Source organism: Palaemon carinicauda, chromosome 35, assembly GCF_036898095.1.
Source record: "Palaemon carinicauda isolate YSFRI2023 chromosome 35, ASM3689809v2, whole genome shotgun sequence".
NCBI lineage: Eukaryota > Metazoa > Arthropoda > Malacostraca > Decapoda > Palaemonidae > Palaemon > Palaemon carinicauda.
This window is the reverse complement of record NC_090759.1, coordinates 67,045,331-67,058,916: the sequence shown is the minus strand read 5'-3', so window position 1 is coordinate 67,058,916 and position 13,586 is coordinate 67,045,331. Positions and strand designations below refer to the sequence as shown.

Below are 13,586 nucleotides of genomic sequence, written 5' to 3'. Positions count from 1 at the left end.
CCATCACACCGTTGACCGACTGCCGACATAAACGTACCACAAGGGCGGTCGGGTAATCCAGGACACTTTCGCATGATAGCAGAGGCCAACTTCAAACACACCTATAAAAGAAAAAGTAAAAAGCATTAATGGCTGTCAGAGAGGCGAGGGTGAAAGCGGACACGTCCGACTACCACCCGAGCCGAGAGCAAAGTGAGCTCAAGCAAAGGTGTGTGTGTGTGGGGGGGGTGGTAAGCAGGCTACCCTCCCTTCCCCCCGCTAACTAGCGGTGGGGTAATAAACCCTCGTTAAAATTCTAATGGCTCGTCATTTCAGCTACGCCAAAAGTAATAAACCCTATTAAATAGCGTGGTTTGTATGTCAGTTACGGAACATACTTCGTTTCAATATCGGCACCATCCTAGGCGGCAGAAGAATATCTAGTCTTCAACCTAGGGTCTGCCGAAAGTATTAGGAGAAGGCGGCAGGATTGCCTCCATTTCCAAACAGGAGTGAAACTTCATTTCAATATCGGCGCCATCCTAGGCAGAAGAATATTTATTCTTTAGCCTAGGGTCTGCCGAAACAAGACTTGTCTTCTAGACCGCAGGGAAGAAGGTGGCGGCAATATACTACCACTTCAGGTGCGGCTTAGGGAGGCTAAACCTCCTACGCCGGCAACTATAAGCCAGCAGGGGGATGACTACTCACCCTGCAGCTCAGTCGCCAGCATAAAGACTGAATACTCTGAGGTTCTGTCGAAAACCGAAGCCAGGATACTCGCCGGCAAGGGTGGAAGACAGGAAACACTAGCCTAGTCAAGCCGGAGTGTACTACTCTATGGCGAGACCACGATAGGGTTGTCACCTATGGCGACACTCAAGAGGGAAGGAGGGATTACCCTTAAATCTCCACAGGAGATGAGTATCAAGTTATATAATTAATTCTAGGAGATATACTATCTCCTGTGGAATTGATAAAACGATACACGAGGGTAAACGGGGATAATGCATGAAAGTATACTAAACCGTCTAGGCTAGGTAGCCTAGCACGGGGAGAGATCTCGGTTACCTATATCACCGAAACTCTAACGTATACGATTGACATAAGAGGAAGAGGAAATTTGTATGCAAAATCATATCTTCACTTGTATAATTGTCCCTAAATAGCTATAATTCATTAAAGCTAAAAAACCGGGAATGTCGTTCTGCTGACTAAATAAAGCATGCATGACAAACGACAGCGCACAACATGGCGCCTCTGGTAACTGGCCATGCTCTATAAAACACATTAAATTATACTAATTTCACTGTGAAGCAGGAGCTAAAAGTTATACACTGTAAAGATTAAATACTCAACTTTCCAGAGGCAGAAGATGCTGGAGAGTGCATAATAAATCCTCTCAAAAACGATCAAGAACGTTAGACAACAGGGAAAACCACCGTGCGAGATCGCTACCAAATAAGGAATGAGCACCATCTTGGAGTCATGTAATAGTATGGGAGGAAGGTTAACCTTGATAACGACTCCCCTTCAGTTTCACCACTTTTCTCGCTTGAAGCGAAAACGTTATTCGGGGTGAAGATTCCCATGTGTCATATCAAGATATACGTCCCCTGATATCATGCGATATCCTTAAGAAAAATTTTAAGGATATTCGCTCCAGGAGTTAGAATTCTGGAGACCTAAGGTCAATTCTCTGGGAATATCACTGTAGCCAAATATCCCTTAGAAAGCTACCTATAGGAACCTTCCACCAGAACGACATGGCTTGAGCCCAATAATAATAATAATAATAATAATAATAATAATAATAATAATAATAATAACAATAATAATAATAATAATAATAATAATAATAATAAAGGAAATGTTTGGACTATATAGACATTGTGTACTGAAGTTGTTTGCATTAGAAATTTGGCAAATAATTCATTTTAATAACATCTTCTTTGTATTTATAAACATGTCTAGGAGTGCTACATTAATCTTTTGTTCTGCATTGCAACATATTTATTTGTGGAAATGTTTTTCTTGCCACATTTCAATAATTGTTTATTCAGTATATTTTTCTATCGATACTGTATATAAGGATGCCACCACCTTAATACTAGTTTCTTATTTGAGTATAGTTTCTTAATTCATTATGCAACTATAGGTAGTAATAGCTTCTTACTCATTCAGTGATAGTTCATTATTCAATGAAAGGTTGTAATAGCTTCTTAATCATTCTGTGACAGTTAAATATCAATTTACAAATGGCTAAGGAACAAATATAAATTAAACACGGAAATCGAAAAATACATCTTTATTAATAAAATGAAATATAATTACAGCAGGAAATACATTTGTTCATACTACTCCGGCGCTTCATCTCCCCCAGGCATTGTCAAGTCTGGGCGTACAGTATTGAGATTCCCACTGTATCTGAGGGATCTACAGTACTTCCAACCAGCTAAACCATTGAGGTTGATGCTCCCTAGCGTCATATTCAGCATGTCGTGGGCACCGGCCTAGGCTGAAGATAAGAGGGATAGAAGCACCTCCTGGGGCACTCCTGATAGATGGGGTACTCGTCCACCGTGTCATCGGTGTGTACTGGAGCTGTGTCAACTCTTGGGTTGTCTGGAGGGAGGTGCTGCTGGGTGCCTGCTGAAATGTCGGTGTCTGGAAGGGGTACTGCTGCTGCGAGTAGTTCTGGGGCTGGCTGAATGTGTACTGCACTGGTGCTGCACAGGAGTTTCCGCAGGATGAGGAAGACTGTGGAGGAAAGATGTGAAATGCTTCATCACCACCCGGTACTGATCCTCGGGAAGTGTCCTCAAAGTATCTGACAGGTACGTGATGAAGGGCTCCCTGGGTCCCTGGTCACCCTTATGCACCAACTGAGACAGCAGTTCAGTGCTGACTTTCATGCTGTCCCGGATGTCCTTCAGCACATCTTCCGCCTCCGTGGCAATCCTCCTCGTGATTTCGGCGGCTGGGCGCTTGGGAGTCCTCTCAAGCTGGGAGAGAGGCTGATCCTGGCCCGAATTGGGGTCTTGTGGCCAGCCAGTACCAGCACCACCATCACCAGCAGGTCCATCACCAGCATCCAAGGCACCAACATCTGACAGGTGTCCCAGAGCATCTGCCTCCACGTCCCGAGCAAGCTAAAAAGGGATAAATTCCTTGAGTTTACAAAAAGGCAAGAATTATGACAAACAAATTGGAAAGCATTACTAAAAGTTTTGAAAAATAACTTGGAAAACCTTACAAATATTTTAGTTAATATTGCTATAAATAATTATGATCCATCATTTGAAAAACATTACTAACAATTATGAAAAATTACAAATTTGAAAGCATTTGTATTTTGCCTAATGGTACAGACCTTGAGCTCTTCATTAGGGATTATACTTTTGGCAAAGCTGGAAGACTAGCCATAAGACTTTTAGAGAGGTGTAACTACCACACCGCCAGTTAGCAGGGGTAGAAGGGGTAGCCGGCCGGCTACCCCACTCACACATACACCTGTGTTGTCTCGTCACTTTTGATTGCAGGCATGACTATAAGGGGACAGGTGACGGCGGGTAAAATTTGTATAAAGAGCTCAAGGTTTGTACCCTTAGATAAAATACAAATTACTTTAAAATTTGTCATCTGTTCCGGCACTAGATACAAACACTTTTGCTCTTTGTTAGGGAAGATTCATTTATAAGGAGGGTGGAAGTCTGAACCAATTGGCTGGTTTTTTACCTGGGATTTTTTCGTACTATGCTTCGCACGTAACAGGGGAAGACCCTGACACCTTGCTAAATTCTGTGCAATGCACGTTAGCGGCCTGAGAAATCTGTGTGATTGTGTGATACTAGCAATGTGACTAGCCTAGATAATTCTCAAAATTGTAGGAATATTTTGAATCAAACTATTGTTCTCTAGTCTTGGGTAGTGCCATAGCCTCTATACCATGGTCTTCCACAATCTTGGGGTAGAGTTCTCTTGCTCAAGGGTATACTCAGGCCCACTATCTCAATTCTCTTCTTGTTATTTTGAAGTTTTTATAGTTTATATATGAAAGATCTATTTTAATGTTATTACTGTTCTTTAACTTCTATTGTAGTTTATTTCCTTATTTCATTTCCTCCCTGGGCTATTTTCCCTGGGCTTATAGCACCCTGCTTTTCCAACAAGGGTTGTAGCTTAACAAGTAATAATAATAATAATAGGAGCTCGATGAAACTAGATTCCCAGTCAATGGAGGGAGAGAGATTGTGTGAACGTGACTCAGTACCCGGAACGAATCACAGAGATTGTCCAAGGTTTGGCCTTGTGCTGCAGCCACCCCACCAGCAGCGTTGCAGGCATAACCCCACTAGTGGACAAGCGGGAGGATTGCCCATTCTAGTGGGAGCGGCCTTGGCTGCCACCTCTGCTACCTCTTCCTCCACAGGTTGATTTGGAGCCCTTCTGGTCTTTGACAGGGAAGGGCTTCTTCGGCGTGCTTTATGAGGACCCTGCTGCCCTATTCATCACCGGCCTGGTTGTCTACGGCTTCTTCTGAGGGGTTGGTGTTCCATGGGACAGAGATGTCATGGCCCTATGGAGGAGAGATTCCTGGATGGACTTCCTCCAGCGCTCTGCCGCCCAATTGATGTCTTCCGACCTTACAAGGGAGGGGCCGTCCAGTGTAGAATTCTTCAGCTTGGTCACTTCTGCCTTGGGGACTTCTTGGTGGAACCAACCTCTCAATTTCCTAGTCCAAACTCTAGTATAACATTTGCCTAAAGGTTGATAACCTGGTGGGTGAAAAACTCAAAGGTCTTGGTAGCCGACAAAAGGAAGGTCTCCATCAACTTCCTCATAGATTCCTTCGTCCTGACGACATGTCCCAAAGACTCTAACCATAGGTCCAGTCACAATGTAGCCTGCGTGGCACACTTCGCGACTTTCTCCATGTTTATGGTGTCTTCTGCGGAGAAAGTGACTGGGAAGTCTGAAAGCCTATCACAGGAGACCACTCTTGAAAGGGTCTCTATAGATGGGTCCAGAGGTAATGCCGGAAGAGGCGTATTTGATATCTTGTAGTCCCTTCTCTGCTGTACAAATAGATATGGAAGAAAATTCAAGGACGAGCCTGCTCAAAGAGAGCTGGAGAAGCCAGCTATCTATCCAAATGCCTTTTTCCTGGCTCCCTTCAACCCCTTAGACCATGGAAAGTCAGCACTAGCCTTGGGACGTCTCTGGGGGCCATAGATAAGGTAAAGGACAGTGTCTTTACCCTTGTGAGGGGCCAACGCTGGGTTGTTCAATCCGTTGATGGCCCGCATGCAGGCCAGGACCTCCCAGAAGGCATACTCTGCGTACTCTGACTCCTGCTCAGCCTCCATACACATGGAACTAGTGGCCTTTGAAAGAGAGTCCTCAGTCTCCATGTCCGGGTCATCATCCACCCACGAGCTCTCGCCCATGAGAGCCCGGGGTGGGTCGTGGTTGTCATCAAGTGTGGAGGCCGAAGAAACATCTCTTGCTCCTGCTGCTACCAGGGAGGTCCCGCAAGTCTTCTCCTGGATCTGCCAAGATGATCTTGCCACAGAGTTCTTGGGCACTGTCTTGGTATCCTTGCTTTGGAGGAGGAAGGAACTCCTCAAGGAGAGAAGACCTGGAGGAGTCCTTACACCTGCTGGAGTTCTGTCCTTCTCTTGGGGAAGGAGCCGCTGAGGGTTGTTCCACATCCTTGGAGATGGGGCGTAGTTCCGAAGAAACCACCTCTATGGGAGAAAGACGGTAATTAGTCGTTAACGATATCTATAGCGGAGATCGCGCGGCCAAGCTTGTACAGGGGTGGAGAATGTCTTCCAGAGGAGGAGTCAAGTTCCTCAGCCTCCTCCTCTTAGTGGTGAGAATTGGCATCATCTGCACCTGTTAGAAGTCCTGTTGTACTGGACCAGCCACTTCCGCAGTGCCTTGCATCTTCTTGATAGGGGAGACTCGCCTCTGTGATGGACGAACCCAGGATGGGCCGGAAACATGGGTCTCTGTCTGGGGTCAGACAGAGGAGAGGAGGAACTAGAAAACACTCCTAAAACAACCATACTCACCACCTTTACCAAGGTGTCCAACCAAGAGGTTTCCTTTCCAAAGGACGGGAAGAAAGGGATCTTTCTGGGAAGGCTGCGTGATGGAGATTGCCTCCTTGGAAATAGTGGCTTCGGCATCTGGATAAGCACAGACATTGCCTCTCGCTCTGGCTTGGAAGAGCGAGTTGGAGAATGGGGCAGAAGCAGAAACATATACCTTTTCTGCATCCTTACGATTGGCTGGTAAAGAAACTGGATGGCCAATGTTCGCCCAAACTCTTGCTGGGCTGTGATGCACCTGTTGTTCGTCTCGTGAAGGAGGGTGATGTGTCAGCTAGGAAGAAACTACCTCAATGCAAGCTGCAAGGAGGTTGCGAAGCAGAGAAGTGATGTGTGCGGGCCCTGGGCAAGCGGATCTAGGAGAGGGTGAGTCGCAAATACGCATTGGAACTGGTCTGGAAGATCCGGGCAAGCGTGCTTCACAAGCACGTGCAGGGTTACTCGTCAGAGGTCTGGAAGAAGGCTCGTCAAGGTGGAGTGGCGATCACACACAGGCTGGTGGTTGTGAGCAGAAGACTGGACACTCTGGATGAACAGGTTGATGACAATCTCGCAAGGAATGTCAGAACGCGTGGTAGTGATCAGGAGACGAGCGGTGCACTGGAGAGGGGGGGGGGGGTTCCCATTCCCGACGCCGATGATGTTCTTGCAGGCAAGAGTAGGCGCGTTCTGAATAGTGATGACGTGCTGGCGAGAAGTCTCTAGGTGACACGAAACGAGAAGAATGGCAATCACACACTAGCAAATATCTGTAACAAGGACGAGGAGACCGAGGAGATCATCAATCTCTTGAGTCGTTGTAGTACAGGGAGAAGGCAAACGTCAGGAAGTGCGGCGTGGACTACGTTCCGATGATGAAATAGCATAGCGTTCCCTTAGGAGAAGATGACGAGAACACTTAAGTGTCAACAGCAGGAAGATGAGACGATGAGGCTACACGCTGAACTGGTCATGGGTGAGATCCTCAGCAGGGGAGTCACGCTCCGAAGGACTAGAGAACGGCTGAGGAGAGGCAGGGTGATGTCTGGAAGGCTTCTGAAGAGGAGATACGTCAGAGGAGGACCTAACTCACGAACGAGAAAGGTGGCCACCCGGAGGAGCAGGCTGAGCGAATTCAGGAGGAGGATAAGCGAAGTCTTCGGTGGCAGGCGCCGGCGCCGGACTTGGAACCGGCAGAATGTGCTCAACTCAGGTACGAGAACCTCTGTGTTCCTTGGAGTGAGGTCCAGCAATACCCTTGAAGAGGCCAGAGTACACTTCCTTTCATCACCCAGCTACAGAAGCTCCAACAGGCATTCCTTCAATGGCAGACAAGCAACCCAGCGAAGGCCAATCCTGTAAAATATCATCATAAGAAAAGGCTCCCCGAGGAAAAGGGTGGCACCACTTCTCTAGGGCAAGCAACAGTGTCCTTTGAACACCCGAGGGAAAGGGCGGTGCCGCTGTTCCACGGGAAGCGACAGCGTCCTTTGAACCCCTGCGGTTGACATGGTGTTAACTGGTCAACACTCCTCTCCAACCAATCCCAGGAGGAAACCGATCTAGCAGGAACTTCAGAAAGAGATCAGAGGGTCAATAAAGAAGTCAGAGAAGTTTTCAACTTTGATGAAGATCCCGAAGGCAAAGAATCTCTTAGATTTCTGCTAGTGCCGCTGCCCATATCTCTGCCACTGGGAGGAGGACCACTCCCAGCATTCCTTGCAGGTGTCATCCTGCGCACAAGGTCGTCCTCTGCAGGCCGGACACAATGAGTGAGGGTCGGTATCGGTCTCGGGCAAGGACATGAAAGTACCGCAAGATTGCCCCTCAGGTCCTGGACAAGTTTGCACAATGAACATCAACAAGACACAAGCACATCTGAAAAGAGAAAAGTTAAAAAGTAACAAAGTATAAGTCAAATGGCAGTCAACAAAGTTGGGAGGCAAAAAGAAGTAACATCCCCTCTCGACCGTGCCAAAAGAAAAAGTGACGAGACAACAAAGGTGTGTGGGAGCGGGGTACCTGGCTATCAAACCTACCCCCCCCCCCACTAAATAGTGGCAGGATAGTTACACCTTGCTAAAAGTCATATGGTAGTCTTCCAGCTTCGCCAAAAGTATAATCCCTAATAAAGAGCGAAAGGGTTTGTAGTTAGTGTCGGAACAAGCAACTTTGAAAATATTACTCACCGGTTTTACTGGTGCTGTGGACCGGTGCCGTAGCTGTCCCTCGTAGAAGCTGCACTTCTTAAGGACGTACATCTCTCGGTCGGTCAGCTTCTTTGTCGCCTGTCCACTCTTGACCTTGTGCAGCTTCACGAACCAGGTCTGCATTCCCCTCCACCAGCCCTGGAGATGCTCAATTGTAAGACCAAACTCCTGCGCCTTCTTCTCCCACAGGCTCCTCTTCTTCTGGACGTCCTTGAATTGTATGTGCCCTCGGCGCCAGAGGAGCTCACTTTCCCTCATCCATTCCAGAAGATTGTCCTCCTGCTCTGGCGTCAGCTGGAAGCTCTTCCGGGGCTTCTTGGACTTGCAACTGCCCTTTCCAGTGGCTTGGGAGGGCTGGGAGGGAGGATCGATATAATATGAAAAAATCTAATATTCATAAGTCTGTATGGAAAAATCTAATATTTATTAATTTTCTTTTTCTGTAGATTTGTACAAATGTAGTTACCTTAAGCCTCTCTTTAAAATGTTCCATGTGATCTGATATTTTTCAATTTTCAGCATCCACTGGCAGCTTGCCCTACTCCCTGTAGGGAACTGAGATCGCAGCGAGTCCCAGACAGTTTGCTCTGCTGTGGAACTGAAAAGATGAACCATATTCCTTGGTGTATACAGTTAAGCAACCTTTTTCTTGCTTATTATCTCTAGCTGAACAACGGATAAGTATTACAAACTTTCATTGCCATAACAGTTCCTGTTTTGTATTTATCCTTAAACTGTGGGAGGGGAGTTATATGATAAAACAGATAACGTTATTTTTTGTCAGCCCCCGGCAAAGTGTTTGTTTATTCCGTATACTTTACAGACAGTATGCGGAAAGTTGTGAAGATATACTGGAAGCTGGATACCATTTATCAGATACTGTTTTTGATACATAGATATCTTTATCATTGATAGATGGTTTCCCATCATAGTGCAATTACCTCATTTCTTACACTGACAAAATTTTTCATGAGTAGTATTTTACATAATCGTCCCCAGAGAACATAAGACCACAAGGTGGCATAGCAGAAAGTTTCAGCCGCAGTCAAATTTTAACTGTTGTCTACATGCAAACCCAGCTGAGTTTATGCAGATAATGAACCACAATGTCACAAGGTTCTCCTTTAAGCTTGAAGTGTTCTCATTACACTGAAGATTTGTTGAACTTGACTGGTAAGGGTCTGTCTTGATTTTAACCGCTAGAGAATCTGCATCACAAACCAAATAAGATTTTATTTGAAAAAAAAAAAAAAATTTATATTTTATATCTGGTTTTTGGATGCATGTGGGTATCTTGTATATATGAACAGCAGGGGCTATGTATTAATATGGGAGTGCGTAACATGACAGCAGTTTTTTTTTTTTCTTTCTTTTTTTGTCAAATAATTTTTTAGTTTAGTTATAACTGTTCAATTCTGACAATATTGTAGAACAGTTTTTTCAATTACCCTATTTAATCATTTTGAAATAAACCATTTTTAATATATGTGCAGTATGTATCTCCTTCCACAATGTGCCTTGTGTCCCAGCAATTAGATTTTTTTTATATACAGTATATTATTTTTTAATTGGTAAGTGTAGCAATGTACAAGTAGAAAGTCTTACCTGAGAATCAAACCGTTCCATTTTTCTTAAAACTCGGTACAGAGTACAGGTGGAAGAGCCAGCATACTCAAGCTAAAATAATAGGGAAGTTCTAAGGTTTTCTCTGGGTCCTTTTGCCCAGTATAAAATCAAGGTTTAGTGCCCAATGACCATTGCTTTCTTGGCTGCTTGTTTACCTTTTGCCCAGATCTCTAGGCATTCCACCGTATTTTTTGTGTAGTGCGAAGTTAGTGTCTGGTCGGCATTCTGACACTGGAAGTCTGCGGGCTACATCAGGCCACAGTCTGCATACCACTACATCGTCAGGGGCGGAGTCTTCTTCCTGCTGGACGGCTGGAGGAGGCTGGACTTCTGGGCTGTTCAGGGCTGAAGGAGGCCCTTCACAGTCATCACTGCCTGAAGGAGATTCGTTTTCAGGAGATTCACAGGCTGGAAAAGGCTGCTCCCTGGGTACAAGCTGCATGGCTGCTTGGTCCTGGGGTGGGGCGGGCTCGTCCTCTGGAACTAGAATTTCACACAACTTTTTCATTTTCTTGAGAGGGTTCTGAATAGGGGCTGGGGTAGGAGCAGCAGTTGATCCAAAATCTAAGGGCGTCGCCTTCTTCTTGATGGTGGACTTCTAGGACATCTAAGCTGGCTTTTGTGGCATCCTGAGAGGTTGAGTGGATGTCTTCCTCCTTCCAAGTTGGCTGGTGTACTGGTTAGAAACGGAGCGCCCGCCTTTTTTACTTCCGCAACCCAAATGCCACACATGCGCACTGCATCCACCATCTCCAGGATGCATCCACTCCACACATCATCCATGCTTCCGCTATTTGCTAATCTTTCACAATTTTTTGCTTTCGCAATACATTCGTAAAAAATACGCTATTTTTCTGCATTGTATCCATTTTACACCCGCAATACATCCGACCTGATATGAAGGTATTTTTCTGCAATGCTTTTCGCCTTTGTACATAATACATCGGTGACATTCCCAATACATGTATAATCATATGGTTCATATGCGCACAGTATTACGAAAAAAAAAGTGCATTTTTGCTATGGATACTTGCAGACGGCTGGAACCCAGCAAAATTAGCATTCTCAATTCAGTTCTGTGGGAACAGGCCTTAATATCATACATCTTCACCCACAAACATTCAGGATTTTTGGATTCAATTACTAGTGCACTTCTGTGATAAAATTTACAAGGAATGTTAGAGCATTACTTGGTTAGCGGGCAATTATGGACCTCAGCCCACAAAACAAATAAGGGACACTAGCTCTATTAAGCTATTCAAATACAACACTATGGCTCTTACTGGATGAAAACTATTCTCTACTAAAGTGTCTTCGTCCAATTTTAGAGAAGGGACTGTGCAAAAATTGAGGCAGACTCCTAGACTTAAAAACATTTTGGATCTGAAGGAAGGTTAAAGAGACAAGATTATATAAATTTTCTTCAAAGCCCACCTTGCTTGACAATGCTTATAATTCACTAACACGTTTAGCCAACGCTAACACCAATAGAACGCTACCCATCACTGAAAAATGTATATGAGCCTAGTTACTATCAGAGCATTTAGGTTAGGGGTTAAATAGAGTAGTCTAGCCCTGACCTATTATTGTACTCTGAATCTAGATCAAAGTTGACTTCTGAGCTACCAAAAAAAAAAAAAAAACTGAGAGGTACAGTATGTGCTGTATAGTCACGAAACAGCTGTCTGCATACTTCAATGAAAACTTGCATCAGATCATACCTTAATAACATAAGTTAGTTTATCCTAATATTTGTAGAGCACTAAGCCCTAACACTGACCCTGTTTACAACTAGAATGTCATGCACCTGCTGAGGCTTATGGCCGAAAAATGTCGACCAAATGTAACAGAACCTTTCAAGGGATAGAAAAGTCCCTGCAATGGCACCTCGTGAGGTATTTACCAACAGAGGCAGAGGGATATTCATGCATTTAATCAGAAAATTAAAACTCTTTTATCATTACTGTAAACCGTCTCTCCTTCGCACAAGCGAGGGAGAGATTAGTTGGAGTCTTACTGGACTTTGATTACAACTTCATCAGGCCAGTAGTAGCAGCGTTTGTAGGTTCAGCCATGGGAACTCAGAATGGTATGAGACCAAGAACAGGCTGCAGGAGCTTAAACACCCAATGCTTCCTCCCACTACCTCCCTCACACAAGAGATCGGTCAATCGTCCCAGAAAGGGGAAAGTAAACAGAAAGTAAAGCAGCGTCCTTCATCTCAACCTGCTGGGCTAGTGCTCGGCTCGGTTCTCGGTACTGGACCGTCTCTTTTACGCTCTAAAAAGGAGAGATAGGTCTGAGTTTATGCATACGTGACTCCTATCGATTGGTATTCCTGAACTTTTTTGATGATATCTCCTACTTGTTCTTTTTCAAGAAGTAGTAGTGTCTGAAGAATATAACAAAGATGAGGTAATGAGGTGAAAGAGAAGGATGTACTAGAAGTTTACCTATGTAGTATTGCAAGTATTTTCAAAGCAGCAGAGACAAAACTACCTAGTGTTACATCTTTTAGCACCTCCTCAGGAGGTTGGAAAGACACTGTTGGAGAAGAAGGTCAGTGGCCCTCTCCTTAAACACTCATAGGCAGCAAAACCTTCTTCCTCCAATGAAGTATTAGCAATGTCCGAGGAATGCCAATTCCTCAGGTTCACGTTGTTGCCATAAGGCTACATTAGCGGAGGAAAGACATCAACAGACATGCAGCCAAACACGAAAAGGATGATGTGGATAACGGCAGGTTTGCCCATAATACTGTCATACATTTCGAGTTTATTTGTAAATCAACTGCAAATCCTTGTCCTCTTCCTTTAACCCTTTTACCCCCAAAAGGACGTACTGGTACGTTTCACAAAAGCCATCCCTTTACCCCCATGGACGTACCGGTACGTCCTTGCAAAAAAATGCTATAAAAAAAAAAAATTTCATATTTTTGATAATTTTTTGAAAAAAGTCAGGCATTTTCCAAGAGAATGAGACCAACCTGACCTCTTTATGACAAAAATTAAGGATGTTAGAGCAATTTAAAAAAAAATATACGGCAAAATGTGCTGGGGAAAAAATAACCCCCAGGGGGTTGAGGGTTGGAAATTTCCAAATAGCCTGGGGGTTAAAGGGTTAATATATCTCAAACAAAATTATCTGCCTGCATATTTATCAACTTCTAAAAGAAAAATCACCAGCCAAACAAGGCAGCAAGAATTGTCTGTAAACGTTGCAGCCAAAATTAAATAGGGCAGCATTACTAACTGTCAAGTGGGTGGGACTTAGCCTCCATCTGCCAATAATTACATTTAAAGCTGTTTCAGTTTTGCTGAAATTATGTTTCAATTAAAGGACAATGGTTTGTATTTTTTAGGAGCAAATGCAGCTCATAAGATCAATAAGATCACAGTATTCTAAAAGTTTTATTTCAACAGTGACCAGGTTGTGAAATGATCTTCCTAATCAGGTAGATGAATTGGTGGAACTTCAAAAGTTCAAACTTATAGAGAACATTTTCATGTTGAACAGGCTAACATAAGTCTCATTTTATAGTTTATACATGGAAGTTATATTTCAATGTTGTTACTGTTCAAAAAAATATTTTATTTTGATTGTTCATTACTTCTAGTGTAGTTTATTTCCTTTTCTCATTGAGTTATTTTTCCCTGTTGGAGCCCTTGGGTTT

At 44.2% G+C, this 13,586-nt stretch overlaps 1 protein-coding gene and 1 pseudogene across 5 annotated transcripts in view; both read right to left on the bottom strand.

Moving 5' to 3' along the window:
• Nucleotides 1–13,586, bottom strand: part of LOC137627833 (piggyBac transposable element-derived protein 4-like) — a 326,978-nt gene that overhangs the window by 292,623 nt on the left and 20,769 nt on the right. The window lies entirely within an intron of this gene.
• LOC137627834 (uncharacterized) lies at nt 2,273–10,520 on the bottom strand (annotated as a pseudogene).